Source organism: Mobula hypostoma, chromosome 15 (genome assembly GCF_963921235.1).
Source record: "Mobula hypostoma chromosome 15, sMobHyp1.1, whole genome shotgun sequence".
Lineage (NCBI taxonomy): Eukaryota > Metazoa > Chordata > Chondrichthyes > Myliobatiformes > Myliobatidae > Mobula > Mobula hypostoma.
In genome coordinates this window covers 18966372-18983524 of record NC_086111.1, presented here as the reverse complement: position 1 = coordinate 18983524, position 17153 = coordinate 18966372, and positions in this window count along the sequence as shown.

The window sequence follows — 17153 nt, the reverse complement described above, 5'->3', positions numbered from 1 at the left end:
CCTACGTACCAGACAGGTAGAATCGTCTCCAAGGCACATTTGTAGAAATTTGCTTCTGTCGTTGGTGACCTACCAATTCTCCTCAAACTCCGAATAAAATACACTCAGAGAGCAGTTTATTAGGTACCTCCTGCACCTAATAAAGTAGCCAGAGAGTGTATGTTCGTGGTCTTCTGCTACTGTGACCTTTCCCTCCTACATAGACGTTCATTTTTCCATTATCCACATGCCTACCTAAGAGTTTCTTAAATGTTCCTAATGTATCTGCATCTACTACCGTCCCTGGCAGGGTATTCCACGCACCCACCACTGTGTAAAAATCACATCTCTGACATCCCCTCTATACTTTCCTCCAATCACCTTAAAATTATGTCCCACATATTAGCTATTTCTGCCCTGGGAAGAAGTTTCTGGCTGTCCATTCGATCTAAGCCTCTTATCATCTTGAACACACCTATCAAGTCGCCCCTCATCCTCCTTTGTTCCAAAGAGAAAAGCCCTCGCTCACTCAACCTATCTTCATAAAACGTGTTCTCTTAATCCAGGCAGCATCCTGATAACTCCCCTCTGCGCTCTCTCTAAAGCTTCCACATCCTTTCTATATTGAGGTGACCAGAACTGAACACAATACTGCAAGTCTGAGCTAACCAGGGTTTCATAGAGCTGCAACATTACCTTGTGGCTCTTGGTCAAATACCAGGATGATGAGATTGCATTTAGCTTGTACCTACATGATAATTCACTATAAAACATGGGATACTGCATTACCTTTGTATAAGACTTTGATTAGAGCTCAGTTAAAATACAACATTTAGTTTGGGTATGCAATGTTGTGGTTGTACAGCAAGATTAACAAGTAGATTAAAATAGTGTTGTCTTTTACTTTAATTGATTGAGTATTAATTGGCTTTCCAGCTGGAAAGTGACAGTGGAGAGGTAGATTGTAAATTGTACGAATAAAGACTGACCTGAGACTAACTCTGGACAAAGCTCTGAGGACATCATTATTTACAGGCGGACAAATGGAACAAGAGATCTCTTCTCATCCAGCTTTTATAAGCTCATGCACTAGCTGTTGGCACGGGATGAAGGGAGAAATGCTGCCAGGACGTTGTCTCGCATGCATGATTTGCATAAACAGTTTTATCCTATTGTGTGCATCAGAGGAACAAAACATCCCCACATTTACAATCACGGTGCTTAACAACTGCACATATCTATTAAGCCACTCCTTCGTGCTCTTTTACAAAGTAGGTTAATTGACCATTCACAATGTGCGTAGATCAGCACAGGGAAGATGTAAATGGGTTAGGACAAGATAAGTGTAAAAAGGTGCATTTGCTGTACAGTCTCAGAGGGATAAAGGACCTGACCTGTTTCAGTTCTGTGTTTCTCTGTGACTCTAAGCCTAGTAGATTGACCTTTCTTCCCGTTTGGCATCGGCTGAGATTTGTTTTCAGTTCCATGATGTAGCATGAATTTTAAGTGCTGCCATTGTGAGAGAAACAAGGTGCGGGGCAAATGGAGACACAGTGAGTAAGTGACGCCAAGCAGCCTTGGCAGAAGTGCGGCAGGCAGGAAGGTGAGTGTAGAGGAAATTGAGGTTTAGGGAAACTACCACGGTCACCGTAAAACGGGGGCACAACACTATTACAGCTCGCAGTGTTGGAGTGCAGAGTTCCATTCTGATGTCCTCTGAAAGAAAGTTTGTATCTTCTTCCTGGGTGCATGTGGGTTTCCTCCAGGTGCTCCGGTTTCCTCACCCAGTCCAAGGACATAGTAGTTAGTAGGTTATTGTAAACTGTCCTGTGATTAGACTAAGGGTAAATCAGTGGGCTGCTGGGGTGGTTGGGTCTGGCTCGGTGAGCCAGAAGGGCCTGTTCTGTGTCCCTCTAAAATAAAATATAAAAATAAATAAAACAAGAAAATAGGAGTTAATCTTCATCACTGAGTTTCTGTTGGGAGGGAAAACCTGATTCCTTACAGCTTTCTGATGACTGTTTAGACTGAATCCTGGCTGTTTTTATCCATTCTTCACAGCATATGGACACCAACAGCCACCTTCGGGTTGGAGGATCAACACATCATACTCCATCTGGGTAGCCTCCAACCTGACAGCATGAACATCAATTTCTCCAACTTCCAGTAATTTCTCCCCTTTCCCCTTTTCTCTTTTCCATTCCCCATTCTGACTCCCCCTTACCCCTTTGATTCTCCTCTTCTGCTCATCAAATCCTTCTGGTGCCCCTCCTCCTTCCCTTTCTCCCATGGTCTACCCTCTTCTCCTATCAGCTTCCTTCTTTTTCAGCACTAACTTCTCCATCTATCACCAGCCAGTTCCGCACTTCATCCCCCATCTGCACTCACCTACCTTTCACCCATCACCTAAACAGGAAAATCTGCAGATGCTGGAAATCCAAGCAACACACACAAAATGCTCGAGGAACTCAACAGGCCAGGCAGCATCTATGGAATGAAGAAAAAACATTCGACGTTTCAGGCAGAGACCCTTCGTCAGGACTGGAAAATAAGATGAGAAGATACCTGGTCCATTTCTGACACCTCTCTCCAATTTCTCAATCTCTCTCTTTCTCTGGAGACAGTTTAGCTACTGATAACTTTTATAAACCCACTGGTTCTCACAGCTACCTGGACTATACCTCTTCCTACCCTATCATTTGTAAAAAGTGCTATTCTCTTCTCTCAGTTCCTCCACCTTCACCACATCTGCTCTCAGGATGAGGTTTTTCATTCCAGAACTAATGAGATATTGTCCTTCTTCAAAGAAAGTGGCTTTCCTTCCTCCATCATCAACGCTGCCCTCGACCACATCTCTTCCATTTCACACACGTCGGCCCTCACCCCATCCTCCCCCACCCAGGACAGGGCTCCTCTTGTCCTCACCTATCATCCCAGCAGACTCCACATCCAGAACATAATTCTCCGTAACTTCTGCCACCTCAGCGGGGTCCCACCACCAAGCACAACTTTTCCTCCCTCCCACTTTCTGCTTTCCACAGGGATCGCTGCCTAAGTGATTCCTTTGTCCATTCATCCCTCCTGGTACTCAGCCTTGCGAGCTTCACTTGCCCCCTACACCTCCTCCCTCACCACCACTCAGGACCCCAAAGTCATTCTAGGTGAGGTGACACTTCACCTGTGAGTCTGTTGAGGTATCCAGTGCTCCTAATGTGGCCTCCTGTATATCAGTGAGACCAGGCATAGATTGGGACACCACTTCGCCGAGAACCTACGCTGCATGAAGCTAGAAGAAGTGAAATCTCCTGGTGGCCACCCACTTCAATTCTACTTCCCATTCCTAGTCCAACATGGCAGTCCACAGCCTTCTCCACTGCCCTGCTGAGGCCACACTCGGGTTGGAGGAGTATCACCTTGTATCCATCCGGGTAGCCTCCAACCTGATGGTATGAACATCAATTTCTCAAACTTCCAGTAATGTCCCCCCCCCCCAGCATTCCCATTTCCCTCTCTCACCTTACCAGCCATCGTCTCCCTCTGGTGCTCCTCCCCCTTCCCTTTCCATCATAAACCTCTGTCCTCTCCTGTTGGATTCCTCCTTCTCCAGCCCTTTATCTTTCACCAATCGACTTCCCAGCTCCTTGCCTCACCCCTCCCCTTTCGCACTTTCACCTATCACCTACCACCTAGTAGAAACATAGAAAACCTATAGCACAATACAGGCCCTTTAGCCCACAAAGCTGTGCTGAACACATCCCTACCTTAGGGTTACCCATACCCCTCTATTTTTCTAAGCTCCATATACCTATCCAGGAGTCTCTTAAAAGACCCTATTGTATCTGCCTCCACCACTGTCGCCGGCAGCCCATTCCACACACTCACCACTCTGCGTAAAAAAAACTTACTCCGACATCTCCTCTGTACCTTAAAACTGCCCTCTCATGCTAGCCATTTCAGCCTTGGGAAAAAGCCTCTGACTATCCACATGATCAATGTCTCTCATCATCTCATACACCTCTATCAGGTGACCTCTTATCCTCCCTCGCTCGCTCCAAGGAGAAAAGCACGAATTCACTCAACCTATTCTCATAAGACATGCTCCCCAATCCAGGTAACATCCTTGTAAATCTCCTCTGCACCCTTTCTATGGTTTCCATGTCCTTCCTCTAGTGAAATGACCAGAACAGAGCACAGTACTCCAAGTGGGGTCTGACCAGGGTTCTACATAGTTGCAACATTACCTCTCGGCTCCTAAACTCAATCCCACAATTGATGAAGGCCAATGCACCGTATGCTTTCTTAACCACAGAGTCAACCTGCGCAGCAGCTTTGAGTGTCCTATGGACTCGGACCCCAAGATCCCCCTGATCCTCCACACTGCCAAGAGTCTCACCATTAATACTATATTCTGCCATCATATTTGACCTACCAAAATGAACCACCTCACACTTATCTGGGTTGAACTCCATCTGCCACTTCTCAGCCCAGTTTTGCATCTTATCAATGTCCCGCTGTAACCTCTGACAGCCCTCTACACCATCCACAACACTCCCAACCTTTGTGTCATCAGCAAATTTACTAACCCATCCCTCCACTTCCTCATCCAGGTCATTTATAAAAATCATGAAGAGCAAGGGTCCCAGACCAGATCCCTGAGGCATCATAGATGCTGCCTGACCTGGTGAGTTCCTCCAGCATTTCTGGCATCTGCAGAACCTCTTGTGTTTATGTACATTCATTTAATAGGAGTAAAGTTACAAGCATGCAGCAAGGAAGCTCCTTAAAGGCATTGGAGGAACTAGGGTAGAGAAGAGAGAAAAAAAAGACATTTTGTTTCTGTGCTCAATCTGTTCTGCGACCACATCAAAGCACTAAGATAACTGGAAAATACCACGGCTAATAATCTCATCAGAAAGCATTGCCATTGTTCTGGGCCAGCAGTAATAACATCCCACAACCACTTCTATGGTTACATAGTAGAGAGTATCCTGACAGGTTACATCACACCTGGAATGGAAATACCAATGCCTTAACATAGAAAATAGGTGCAGGAGTAGGCCATTCAGCCCTTCGAGCCTGCACCGCCATTCAGTATGATCATGGCTGATCATCCAACTCAGAACCCTGCACCAGCCTTCCCTCCATACCCCCTGATCCCCGTAGCCACAAGGGCCATATCTAACTCCCTCTTAAATATAGCCAATGAACTGGCCTCAACTGTTTCCTGTGGCAGAGAATTCCACAGATTCACCACTCTCTGTGTGAAGAAGTTTTTCCTAATCTCGGTCCTAAAAGGCTTCCCCTTTACCCTCAAACTGTGGCCCCTCGTTCTGGACTTCCCCAACATCCGGAACAATCTTCCTGCATCTAGCCTGTCCAATCCCTTTAGGATTTTATACGTTTCAATCAGATCTCCCCTCAATCTTCTAAATTCCAACGAATATAAGCCCAGTTCATCCAGTCTTTCATCATATGAAAGTCCTGCCATCCCAGGAATCAATCTGGTGAACCTTCTTTGTACTCCCTCTATGGCAAGGATGCCTTTCCTCAGATTAGGGGACCAAAACTGCACACAATACTCCAGGTGTGGTCTCACCAAGGCCTTGTACAACTGCAGTAGTACCTCCCTGCTCCTGTACTCGAATCCTCTTGCTATAAATGCCAGCATACCATTTGCCTTTTTCACCGCCTGCTGTATCTGCATGCCCACTTTCAATGACTGGTGTATAATGACACCCAGGTCTCGTTGCACCTCCCCTTTTCCTAATCAGCCACCATTCAGATAATAATCTGTTTTCCTGTTTTTGCCACCAAAGTGGATAACTTCACATTTATCCACATTAAATTGCATCTGCCATGAATTTGCCCACTCAGCTAACCTATCCAAGTCACCCTGCATCCTCTTAGCATCCTCCTCACAGCTAACACTGCCGCCCAGCTTTGTGTCATCCACAAACTTGGAGATACTGCATTTAATTCCCTCATCCAAGTTATTAATATATATTGTAAACAACTGGGGTCCCAGCACTGAGCCTTGCGGTACCCCACTAGTCACTGCCTGCCATTCTGAAAAGGTCTCGTTTATTCCCACTCTTTGCTTCCTGTCTGCTAACCAATTCTCCACCCACACCAATACCTTACACCCAATACCGTGTGCTTTAAGTTTGCACACTAATCTCCTGTGTGGGACCTTGTCAAAAGTCTTTTGAAAATCCAAATATACCACATCCACTGGTTCTCCCCTATCCACTCTACTAGTTACATCCTCAAAAAATTCTATGAGATTCGTCAGACATGATTTTCCTTTCACAAATCCATGCTGACTTTGTCCGATGATTTCACCGCTTTCCAAATGTGCTGTTATCACATCTTTGATAACTGACTCCAGCATTTTCCCCACCACCGACATTAGGCTAACCGGTCTATAATTCCCCGGTTTCTCTCTCCCTCCTTTTTTAAAAAGTGGGGTTACATTAGTCACCCTCCAATCCTCAGGAACTAGTCCAGAATCTAAAGAGTTTTGAAAAATTATCACTAATGCATCCACTATTTCTTGGGCTACTTCCTTAAGCACTCTGGGATGCAGACCATCTAGAATGGAAAAACCTACAAAAAGTAGTCCTGACCATTAGAGGAAAAGCCCTGCCCAGCATTGAGCTCATCTGCAAGGAGTGCTGCCACATCGACCATCAAGGACCCCCACCATCCAGGTCACACTCTCTTCTCCCTGCACCAGGAAGGAAGTAGAGGAGCCTGAGGTCCCACACCACCAGGTTTAGGAACAGTTATTACCCTTCAACCATCAGGCTCCTGAACCAGCATGAATAACTTCACTCACCTCAACTTTGAACTGACTGCACAACCTGCAGATTCATTTTCAAAGACTCTGCAACTGATGTAGAGTCCTTCAAAATGAGTCTGTAGCTTGAATAGACTAGATTACTGCAACACACTTTTTACTGGCTTTCCAAGGCAATCTACTGACAAACTAACTCCTTCAGAATGCTGCTGCAAGACTTTCAGCCAAAGCCAGGATGAGGGAATATGTCTACATCATATTAGCTCCTCTGCACTGGCTTTCTGGACCGTTTAGAATGGCTTTTAAAGTTATCTTACTTGTTTTTAAAGCTCTGGGACCAGCGTACATCACAGAATCATTTTCAGTTTATAATCCTGTTCGAGCTCTCAGACTTCTTCTGCTTGTCTCAAAGTTAAACTTTCTCCCTCAAAAGATAATGAACAGTTCAAACTACGCTCCTAAACTGTGCAATTCAATGCCTAAAACTATAAGAGATTGGGACCCAGTTGGGACATTTAAATACCAGCTCAAAACCCATTTTAACAAACATCACTTTGTCTTTTATTTTCAAGTTTATTTTAATTTTTATTTTATTTTCATGTTTGTACATTTAACCCATTGTAAAACACTTTGAACTTCATCTGTATGATGAGTGTTCTAGAAATAAAGTTATATTATTCACGTTCCCAATATCATCATTATTTAGGGTTTTTAATACTTGCACAGTTCTTATGCACATTGGTTGTTTCTCAGCTTTTCATTGATTTTATTGTATTTATTTGTTCTACTGTGAATGCCTGTAAGAACATGGGTCTCCAGGTAGTGTATGGTGACTTATACAGACTATGATAGTAAACTTACTTTGAACTTGGGTTATCAATTTACAGAGGGAAGTGCAATAATTCACTTCAGCTTCTGTCTTTATCTGCTTTGTTATTCACAATTATTTGAGTGACTGATCAGTCAGGATTGTTCATTCCTACATGTCTAGACAGTCTGGAATTAAACTGTCAGGTGACCGACGAACACACTCTTCCTAGGGTGGTGGTACAGGCAGATACTTTATGGACATTTAAAAACTCTTAGGTAGGTAAATGGATGATAGAAAAATGGAGGGCTATGTAGGAAGGGTGTGTTGGATTGATCTCCGAGTGGGTTGTAAGGTCAGCACAACATTGTAGTTCAAAAGGGCCTGTAACGTGTTCTGTGTACTAAAGTATGCCAATCCTCAAATCATGCAGCAAATTCACTGTAGGTTCAATTTTCTCTTCCAGAAATAAGAAAGATTAATAAAAAATCCTAGTTGTGTTTGAATCAGCAGGAAATGGAATATAAATAAAATCTGCTGACTGTTCAGAGACAATGCCAAATGCGTCAACTTGGCTGTTAGTAAATGCGTAGCCCAACTGAACAAGGTCTGCTTCCTTCATTTCTCTGCTTTCATGCACGTAATCGTGCTTTTTGCTCCAAACTCCTTTGTTGCCCAAGCTAAGTTGTACATTGTTGAAGGTTCCAGCATCAGATTCCACCAGCAGTCTCTGGTTACCATGGAGACACAACATCTTTAAACATGCTGACTGGAACCTCTCCCTCAAGGTTCATGGGGTCACATCCTTTATCTTCCTGGTCTCAGGGCTCGTAAACTCTGAGTCACTTGGGAGATAATGGCTCCCTAACAATGACTTTGACTCCAGGAGTATTCAGAGATCTGCAGATGAGAAAGCAAATGCAAATGAAACTCAGCATCAGGCAGAATCTGGTGTCGAAAAGAATAACAATTAAACCATTCATGATGGTCAAGCTGGTTTCTCCTGTAGTTCTGACAACCCCAATCCTCTCAATCAATCCCTTGAAACAAACTATTCCTTGTATCCATCCAGTAACAAATGCAAGTGTTTACCTTGTGGCTTTAATAAAACAAAAGCATCACATCACTGTGCATCGAAACAAAACTCACTGCACTGCTTCGTAATGGGATACAAGCACAGTAAACCTGACGCTCAGCCAGAGAGCAGGTTTTAAGGGGCCTTTCAGAGGATGAGAGGGGAAGTAGGGGGGCAAACAATAATGGCTCATTAAACAACAGAACGTTTCATTGTCAGACATGTGGAGACAGAACATGCCATTTAGGTTCACAGTTAATCCCTTAAGATGAGATGTTTAGGCAGGGCCTATTTCTTTATTTCCATCTGATTTATTGTGCTTTTGGGAATAACTCTGTGTAATGATAAGCTAGATATGGACCACATGCACATCTCTATTCTGTCGCACACAAGAAAGGTGGGAGGAGAGAGAGCAGCGCTCCGGTGAAAAATGATATCTTATCCATTAAATAGAGGTCATGGACAATTCTGATTTGATGGAGATCGATGTGAAAGCACAGAGGAACATCTGGAAAAATTTCTGAAACGCCAGTTCGCTGTTGTTGTTACTGCGTGATCAGGAATCTTTCAGAGGGAAGGCCTCAAAGTCCCCGGCTTTGCCTGCTGTTGGCAACCAAAATGGAGGTCGAATCATTCAGATAGAGATGGCACTCTGTGTCGGAGAGCTGATCAGAGCTCGAAGTTTTTGGATGACTCAGAGTCGGACCGTGGTCGGGCAAGGCAGGGAGAGTTTTTCTTCCTTCTCCCATCTGCGTGATATGTGGGACATTTGAGAGACTTTGAACTTTTTATCGTGCTCATGGACTTCTTCATCAAGTTATGGTATTGTTGCACTGTTGTAACTATATGTTATAATTATGTGGTTTTGTTAGTTTTTTTTCAGTCTTGGTCTGTCCTATGTTTTGTGATATCACACTGGAGGAAATATTGTATCATTTCTTAATGCATGCATTACTAAGTGGCAATAAAAGAGGACTGCGTGTCTTCATAATCTAAAATAGAGATTCTGCATAAACGTGGTATTCACAGTCCATCTACATGGTGTGTTGCATTAAGGATGCTGCCACCACAGCCTTTCAACTGTTCTTCCTTTTATCTTCTAGCAGGTGACACAAGAAGTCCTGATGACCACACTCAAGAATAGCTTCCTCCTCACTGCTGTTAGACTTCTAAACCAATCACCTCTTTCACATCCCCTTCAAGATTCAAGCCTCCATTCAAAGACAAGGCAGCACGAGAACCCACGACATTCTTTCAAGAACATTAGGTCTGTTGTCCCTTCTACACTTCCCTATCTAATCCCTTCAGGATGGGTTAGATACAAGGTCAGGCTCCTCTGCTGCATCTCATCAAACAGTTCATACCAGGTCCAAGATAGATAGATGAAGTGCAAAGCCACTTCAACACTGTACATCAAATTGTATTGTTTTACAACATTAACTCACAGTGGATTTAATTTGGCTTTCTTGGACACTGATCAACAGAAAAAGACTTCCCACCCCCACAAGTTTTCAGGTTTTATTGTTTTACAAAATTGAATCACAATGGATTTAATTTGGCCTTTCTGACACCGATCAAGAGAAAAAGACTCTTTCCTGTCAAAGTGAAAACAGATCTCTACAAAGTGAGATAAATTAATTACAAATATAAAACACAAAATAATTGATTGAATAAGTACTCACTCCCTTCAAGTCAGATTTTAGTAGATGCACCTTTGGCATCTATGTCTCAGATTTGCACATCTGGACACTGCAATTTTTCCCCATTCTTCTTTACTCAACTGCTCAAGCTCTGTCAGATTGCATGGGGATCATGAGTGAACAGCCCTTTTCAAGTCCAGCCAGAAATTCACAATTGGATTGAAGTCTGGACTCTGACTTGGCCACTCCAGGACATTAACTTTGTTGTTTTTAAGCAATTCCTGTGCAGTTTTGGCTTTATGCTTGGGGTCATTGTCTTGCTGGAAAACAAATCTTCTCCCAAGTCACAGTTCTCTTGCAGACTGCATCAGATTTTCCACCAGGATTTCCCTGTATTTTACTGCATTCATTTTACCCTGTACTTTCACAAGCCTTCCAGGGCCTGCTGCAGTGAAGCATCGCCACAGCATGATGCAGCCACCACCATGCTTCACGGTAGGGATGGTGTGTTTTCGATGATGTGTAGAGTTTGGCTTACATCAAGCATAGCATTTAGTCTGATGGCCAAAAAGCTCTAATTTTGGTTTCATCAGACCATAGAACCTTCTGCCAACTGACTTCAGAGTCTCCCACATGCCTTCTGGCAAACTCTAGCCAAGATTTCATCTGAGTCCTTTTTCAACAGCGGCTTTTTCTTTGCCACTCTGCCATAAAGCTGAGACTGGTGAAGCACCCGGGCAGCAGTGGTTGTATGCACAGTCTCTCCCATCTCAGTCACTGAAGCCTGTAACTCCTCCAGGGTTTCATAGACCTCTTGGTCCCCTTCTTGCACAGTCACTCAGTTTTTGAGGACAGCCTGCTATAGGTAGATTTACAACTGTACCACACTCTTCCCATTTCTTGATGATTTACTCCAAGGGATATTCAGTGACTTGGAAATTTTCTTGTATCCATCTCCTGACTTGTGTTTTTCAATACCTTTCCATTGAGTTGTTTGGAGTGTTCTTTTGTCTTCATGGTGTAGTTTTTACCAGGATACTGACTCACCAGCAGTTACACCTGCCAGCCACAGGTGTATTTTTACTACAATTGAAACACCTTGACTGCACACAGGTGATCTCCATTTAACTAATTATGTGACTTCTGAAACTAACTGGCTGCACCAGTGCTGATTTGGTGTGTCATATTAAAGGGGGTGAATACTTATGCAAACAATTATTTTGTGTTTTGTACTTGTAATTAATTTAGATCACTTGTAGAGATCTGTTTTCACTTTGACACAAAAGATTCTTTTTCTGCTGATCATTGCCAAAAAAAATATTAAATCCACTGTGATTCAATGTTGTAACACAATAAAACATGAAAACTTCCCTGGGGGGGGGGATGTGAATACTTTTTATAGGCACTGTAAATCGGGCTAGACACAGGTGCGGCTACCGGAGCAGGTAAGAGGTCATGTATTCTGACTTAACCCTGTCAGCCTTTGGGCCATTTCCAAGGCACAAACTGTGAGTGTGTTGGAACTTGCCCATGTTCAGCCACGAATGTAGCAAGAGATTAAAGGGTCAGCTCTTTGACTGAGAGGTGAGACAATTCCACTCAATATGGGAGCTGTACCTCCTCAGTCACCTGCTTAGTGCAGTCTGCATTTCTGTACAAAGTTACCAAAAGTAAAATGGGCTCTTTACTTTCACTACACCGTGTAATATCACAAGTCCAAGGTATCCTTGGAAGTCATTTCTCTCTCCACCTGATGCAGAGAAAGAACTCCATCACACACACACCCATAGTAACGGCACCTACAATGCACTGTGGACACACAAATTCAGAAATCTGAGGTGCAAACGGACTTGGGGATCCTTGTGCAGGGTTCTCTAAAGGTAACTTGCAGGTTTGAGTCAGTAGTGAGGAAGGCAAATGCAATGGCAGCATTCATTTCAACAGGACTAGAGTATAAAGGAAGGATGTAATGCAGTACTTTATAACGCACTGGTCAGACCATATCTGGAGTATAGTGAACAGTTCTGAACCCTTATCTAAGAAAGGCATTGCAATGGGTCCAGTGGATGTTCACCAGAATGATCCAAGGAATGAAAGGGTTAATGTATGAGGAGCATTTGATGGCTCCGGTCTGTACTCACTGGAGTTTAGAACAAAGAGGGAGGATCTCAATGAAACCTACTGAATACTGAAAGGCCTAGATAGATTGGGACGAAGTTTTCAATAGCAGGGGAGTCTAGGCCAGAGATTCAGAATAAAAGGATATCCAGTTAGAACAGAAATGAGGAGGAATTTCTTTGGCCAGATGACAATGAATCTGCAGAATTCATTGCCACAAATGGCAGTGACGGCCAAGTCAGTGGGTATATTTAAAGCGGAGTATGGTAGGTTCTCGATTAGTGAGAGCATCAAAAGTTATGGAGAGACAGCATGAGAATGGGATTGAGAAGGAAAATAAATCAGCCATGACTGAATGGCAAAGCAGACTCGATGGGCCGAATGGCCTGAATTTGCTCCTATGTTTTATTACATCATCTCCAGGAGACAAGTATCCTCTAATCAAATTAATATCTATGCAAGCTACCTATCAAACTACGCAAACATCTATACAAGCCCTTTAAGACCCAATCCCCAATTTTGCTCATAACTGTGAACTATTAATTCAATTTATTATATAAAGTAACCATTCTATCTGCTTTCACCAGTGTATCAGTGAGTGCATTCAGATTAGATCAACTCAATGCATGGGAATATTTCCATTCTATTCTCTGCTTCAATTGCCAATTGTCTGAAAGCTGTGTCCACTGGTTATTCACCATTGTTTATTTTATCAATCCCTGATTGAAATATACTCAATATACTCCACAACCCTCTGTGCAACAAATTCCACAGATTCACCACCCTCTGTCCCACCTCATCCCAGTCTTAAAAGGACATTCTTTCATTCTGTTACTATACCTTCAGATACTAGACTACCTACTAATGGAAGCAGCCTATTCACACCAACTCTATCCAGGCTTTTTAGTATAAGTATGTTTCAGTAAAATTCCCCTCTAGTCACAGCACAATCTCCATCTATAAATTTGCTGAAGACACGACTGTTGTCAGCAGAATCTCAGATGGTGAAGGGGAGGCGCCTAGCAGTGAGACAAATCTGCAAGCTGGCTGGTGTTACAACAACAACAACTTTGCACTCAACATCAGTAAAATCGAAGAATTAATTGAGGGCTTCAGGAAGGGGAAGTTGAGGGAACACATATCAGACCTTATCAAAGAGTCAGCCATGGAAATAGTAAGCAATTTCAAGTTCCTGGCTGTCAACGTCTCTGAAGATCTATCCTGGGTCCAACATAATGATGCAATTACAAAGAAGGCACACCAGTGACTGTCTTTCATCGGGGGACTGAGATTGGGTAGGTCACCAAAGACACTCACACATTTCTACAGATGTACTGTGGAGAGCATTCTAACTGGTTGCATTACCGTCTGGTATGGAGGGGCCACTGCACTGGATCAGTAAAAACTGCAGCTCCATCATGGGCACTAGCCTCCGCAACATCGAGGACATCTTCAAAAGATGATGTCTCAAAGGATGGCAGCCATCATTAAGGACCCCTACCACCCAGACATGCCCCCTTCTCATTGCTACCATCAGCGAGGAGGTACAGGAGCCTGAAGACACACACTCAACATTTCAGAAACTACTCCTTCCCTTCCGCCATCAGATTTCTGAATGATCAATGAACACTACTTCACTATTTTCGCAATACTCATTTTATATTATTGGGATTTATACTGTATGTATTGCACTATATCCGTGTTGCAAAACAACAAGTTCCACGACAGGTCGGTGATAATAAACCTGATTCTGATTCTAATCGAGGATAAGCCCAGAAATGTCAAACACTCTTTACATGTAACACACACACAAAAAATGCTGGAGGAACTCAGCAGGCCAGGCAGCATCTATGGAAAGGAATAAACAGTCGACGTTTCGGTCCGAGATCCTTCAACTTGTGTTTATGATTTGCTACTCCTCATATGTTAACCCTTTCATTCCTGGGACCATTCTCGTGAACTTCCTCTGACCCTCTCCACAGGCAATTTACCTTATAAGATAGCTCCTGGTAACCTGGTGGTGAGGCGTTTAGAGTAATGTATACAGACGGAGACGGAGAAATTCTGATTTCATCAGCAGTGTTATTGATTGATTGAAGAAGAGTGAGTGTGGTTGAACGGGAGACTGATAGATAATAAAAAGCAATTTATTCAGCCTTATGACTGATTTCGCTGGTAATAATATTTACTTTGAGCCGCGAAAACTATTGAATTTAAATAGGTTGGATTGTCTGAATGGATAGGAGGAGCTGTCGGTGATGAGCTCCTGGAGTTTTACATCCAGATAAGATTCAATTAGCTGCCAAGAGTAAATAACATGCGGGCAAATCGATGTAATCAGATTACAGAAGAGACCAGATATCACAGGGGAGTTGGCAGCCCAGAAGAAATCATTTGCTTTTTATGGGCTTCCTCACACCGTGGATAACATAATCCATAAAGAATTGTTATGGTTACTGAAAGATACCATTCAATATTGTGCAATGACAACTCTAATCTATATTTTGTGTGAATGAAAATGGATTTGACATGCTGGTCTGCGACCAAACCCAGTCAGAGACCATCAGTACCTTTGCGTATAGGGAGCGTGATGCTGACAACTGTCTTAAAATGAAATGGAACAGATGAGGCTTGCTTCTGAAACCAGAGAGGATTAATTGGTTTGACAACCCTCTCACCATCAGCTCTTTCAAGATACCATCAGGTTCACCCTCCTATTGTCCTGAATCTTGCTATTTGAACAGCAGGTTAAGGTTGAATCAAAGGCAAAGTCAAAGTTGGGTTTATCGTCATATTTATTTGACAACTCGAATAAATGTAACAATAAACTGGACTTGAGGTAGCAAGCACAGTTGTGATGAACAACTTTAATTGCTGCAAATTCCTGGGCACATAGCATCTGAGAGCAGACTGCATTAAGAAGAAAAGCATAAATGCATTTTTTTAAAGAAAGAACACAATTAGAACAAGAAAGTCAATCTTAGTGCAAAATGATCAAAGTTGGTGAACGATATTGATAACAGCAGTGCCTGTAGATTTATGAACCAAGGTTGAAGGGAAGTAGCTGATTTTGAACCCGGCCTCTACAGGACTTTGCTTCATTCAGTGTCTGAGCAGATTCACCAGAAAACTGTGATGAAAGATGTGCAGTGGACAGTACCCTGACTGGTTGCATCATGGCATGGTATGGAAACACCGATATCCAGGAATGAGATAGTTGACGGAAAGCGGTGGATGCAGCCCGGTCCATCACAAGCAAAGCCCTCCCCACCACTGAGCACATTTACAAGGAGCACTGTCACAATAAAGCAGCAAAGACCCCCACGGTCCAGACCATGCTCTCCTCTCACTGCTTCCATGGGGCTGGAGGTACAGGATACTTCGATCCCACGTGGCAAGGATCAGGAGCAGCTAATACCCTACAACCATTAGGGACCTGAACTGGCGTGGATAACTTCACTCGCCGAGTCGCCACTCTGAACTGGCTCCACAACCTACAGACTCACTTTCAAGGACTCCTTACGGCTCACATTTTCAGCATTGTTTTCATGTGTAGTTTGTCTTCTTTTGCACATCGGTGGTTTGTCATAAAATTATCTGGTATTTCATTTTCTTTTGTCAATGCCTGCAAAAAAACAAAACTCAGAGTAGCCCACGCGTCACATGTGTTCCCTTGGGTAATAATTTTACTTAGAACTATGAACTTGGAGGTGTGGGACTTCAGGCTTCTGTACCTCCTTCCTGATGGCAGCGGCGAGACGATGGCATGGCCCAGACGGTGGGGATTTTCGATAATGGGCATCGCTTTCTTAAGGCAGCACCTCACGTGAGAGTGATACTGAGAGTGGTGCGGAGGGGTGTGCCTGTGGTGTATTGGACTGAGTCAGCTGCTTATTAAATTCCTGCTGTTGTTTCAGCCGGGGTGAAGCTCACAGATGCTGAAGGATTGTAAAGCACAAGGATTCTTGATGTAAACAAACCCTGGTTCACATGGCAACAGTGGGTAGAGGGAACCATTTCTGATGATGGTGCTGGCGTCATTTTGTGGGAAGCTCACAAACTACTAGACATATATTTCCTTAACCACTATCGTGGCAATCTGCAGCCTGTCATTTCCCTTTAAGAACCATCACTTTTGAACCATCTAAATGCAGAGTTCAGAATTATTTATTTATATTTTTATTTGAACGATGTGTCTTTTTTAGCATATTGGTTATTTGTCAGTCATCATCTACGTATAGCTTTTAATAAATTCTATTGTAATTCTTTATTTTCCTATAAATACCTGCAAGAAAATGAATCTCAAGATAGTATATGGTAATGAATAACTTCACTTTGATAATGAATTTACTTTGAACTTTGATTTTGATGTACTGTTGTGTGGCCAGTGAACTTATCCAGCTCATAATCAAATGGTTCGTGACAAATCCCAGTAAAGTTAGAATGCCAGTAAAGAGTTGTATTCTATACCGAACCCCCACTGTACTTGCCCTAGAAGTGTGTGGCATCACACTGCAGAGGGCAGCTTGCTCTGTAAATGTTTGTAGAGCTTAATTTTAATAATGCGAGGATTGTGCCAGGCAGCCCGCAAGTGCCACTATCCTTCCAGCGCCAGCATAGCCTGCCACAACTCACGAACCCTAACTGATATGTGGGAGGAAACTGGAGCACCCGGAGGAAATCCACGCCATCATGGGGAGAGCATACAAACTCCTTATCGGCAGTGTTGGGAAT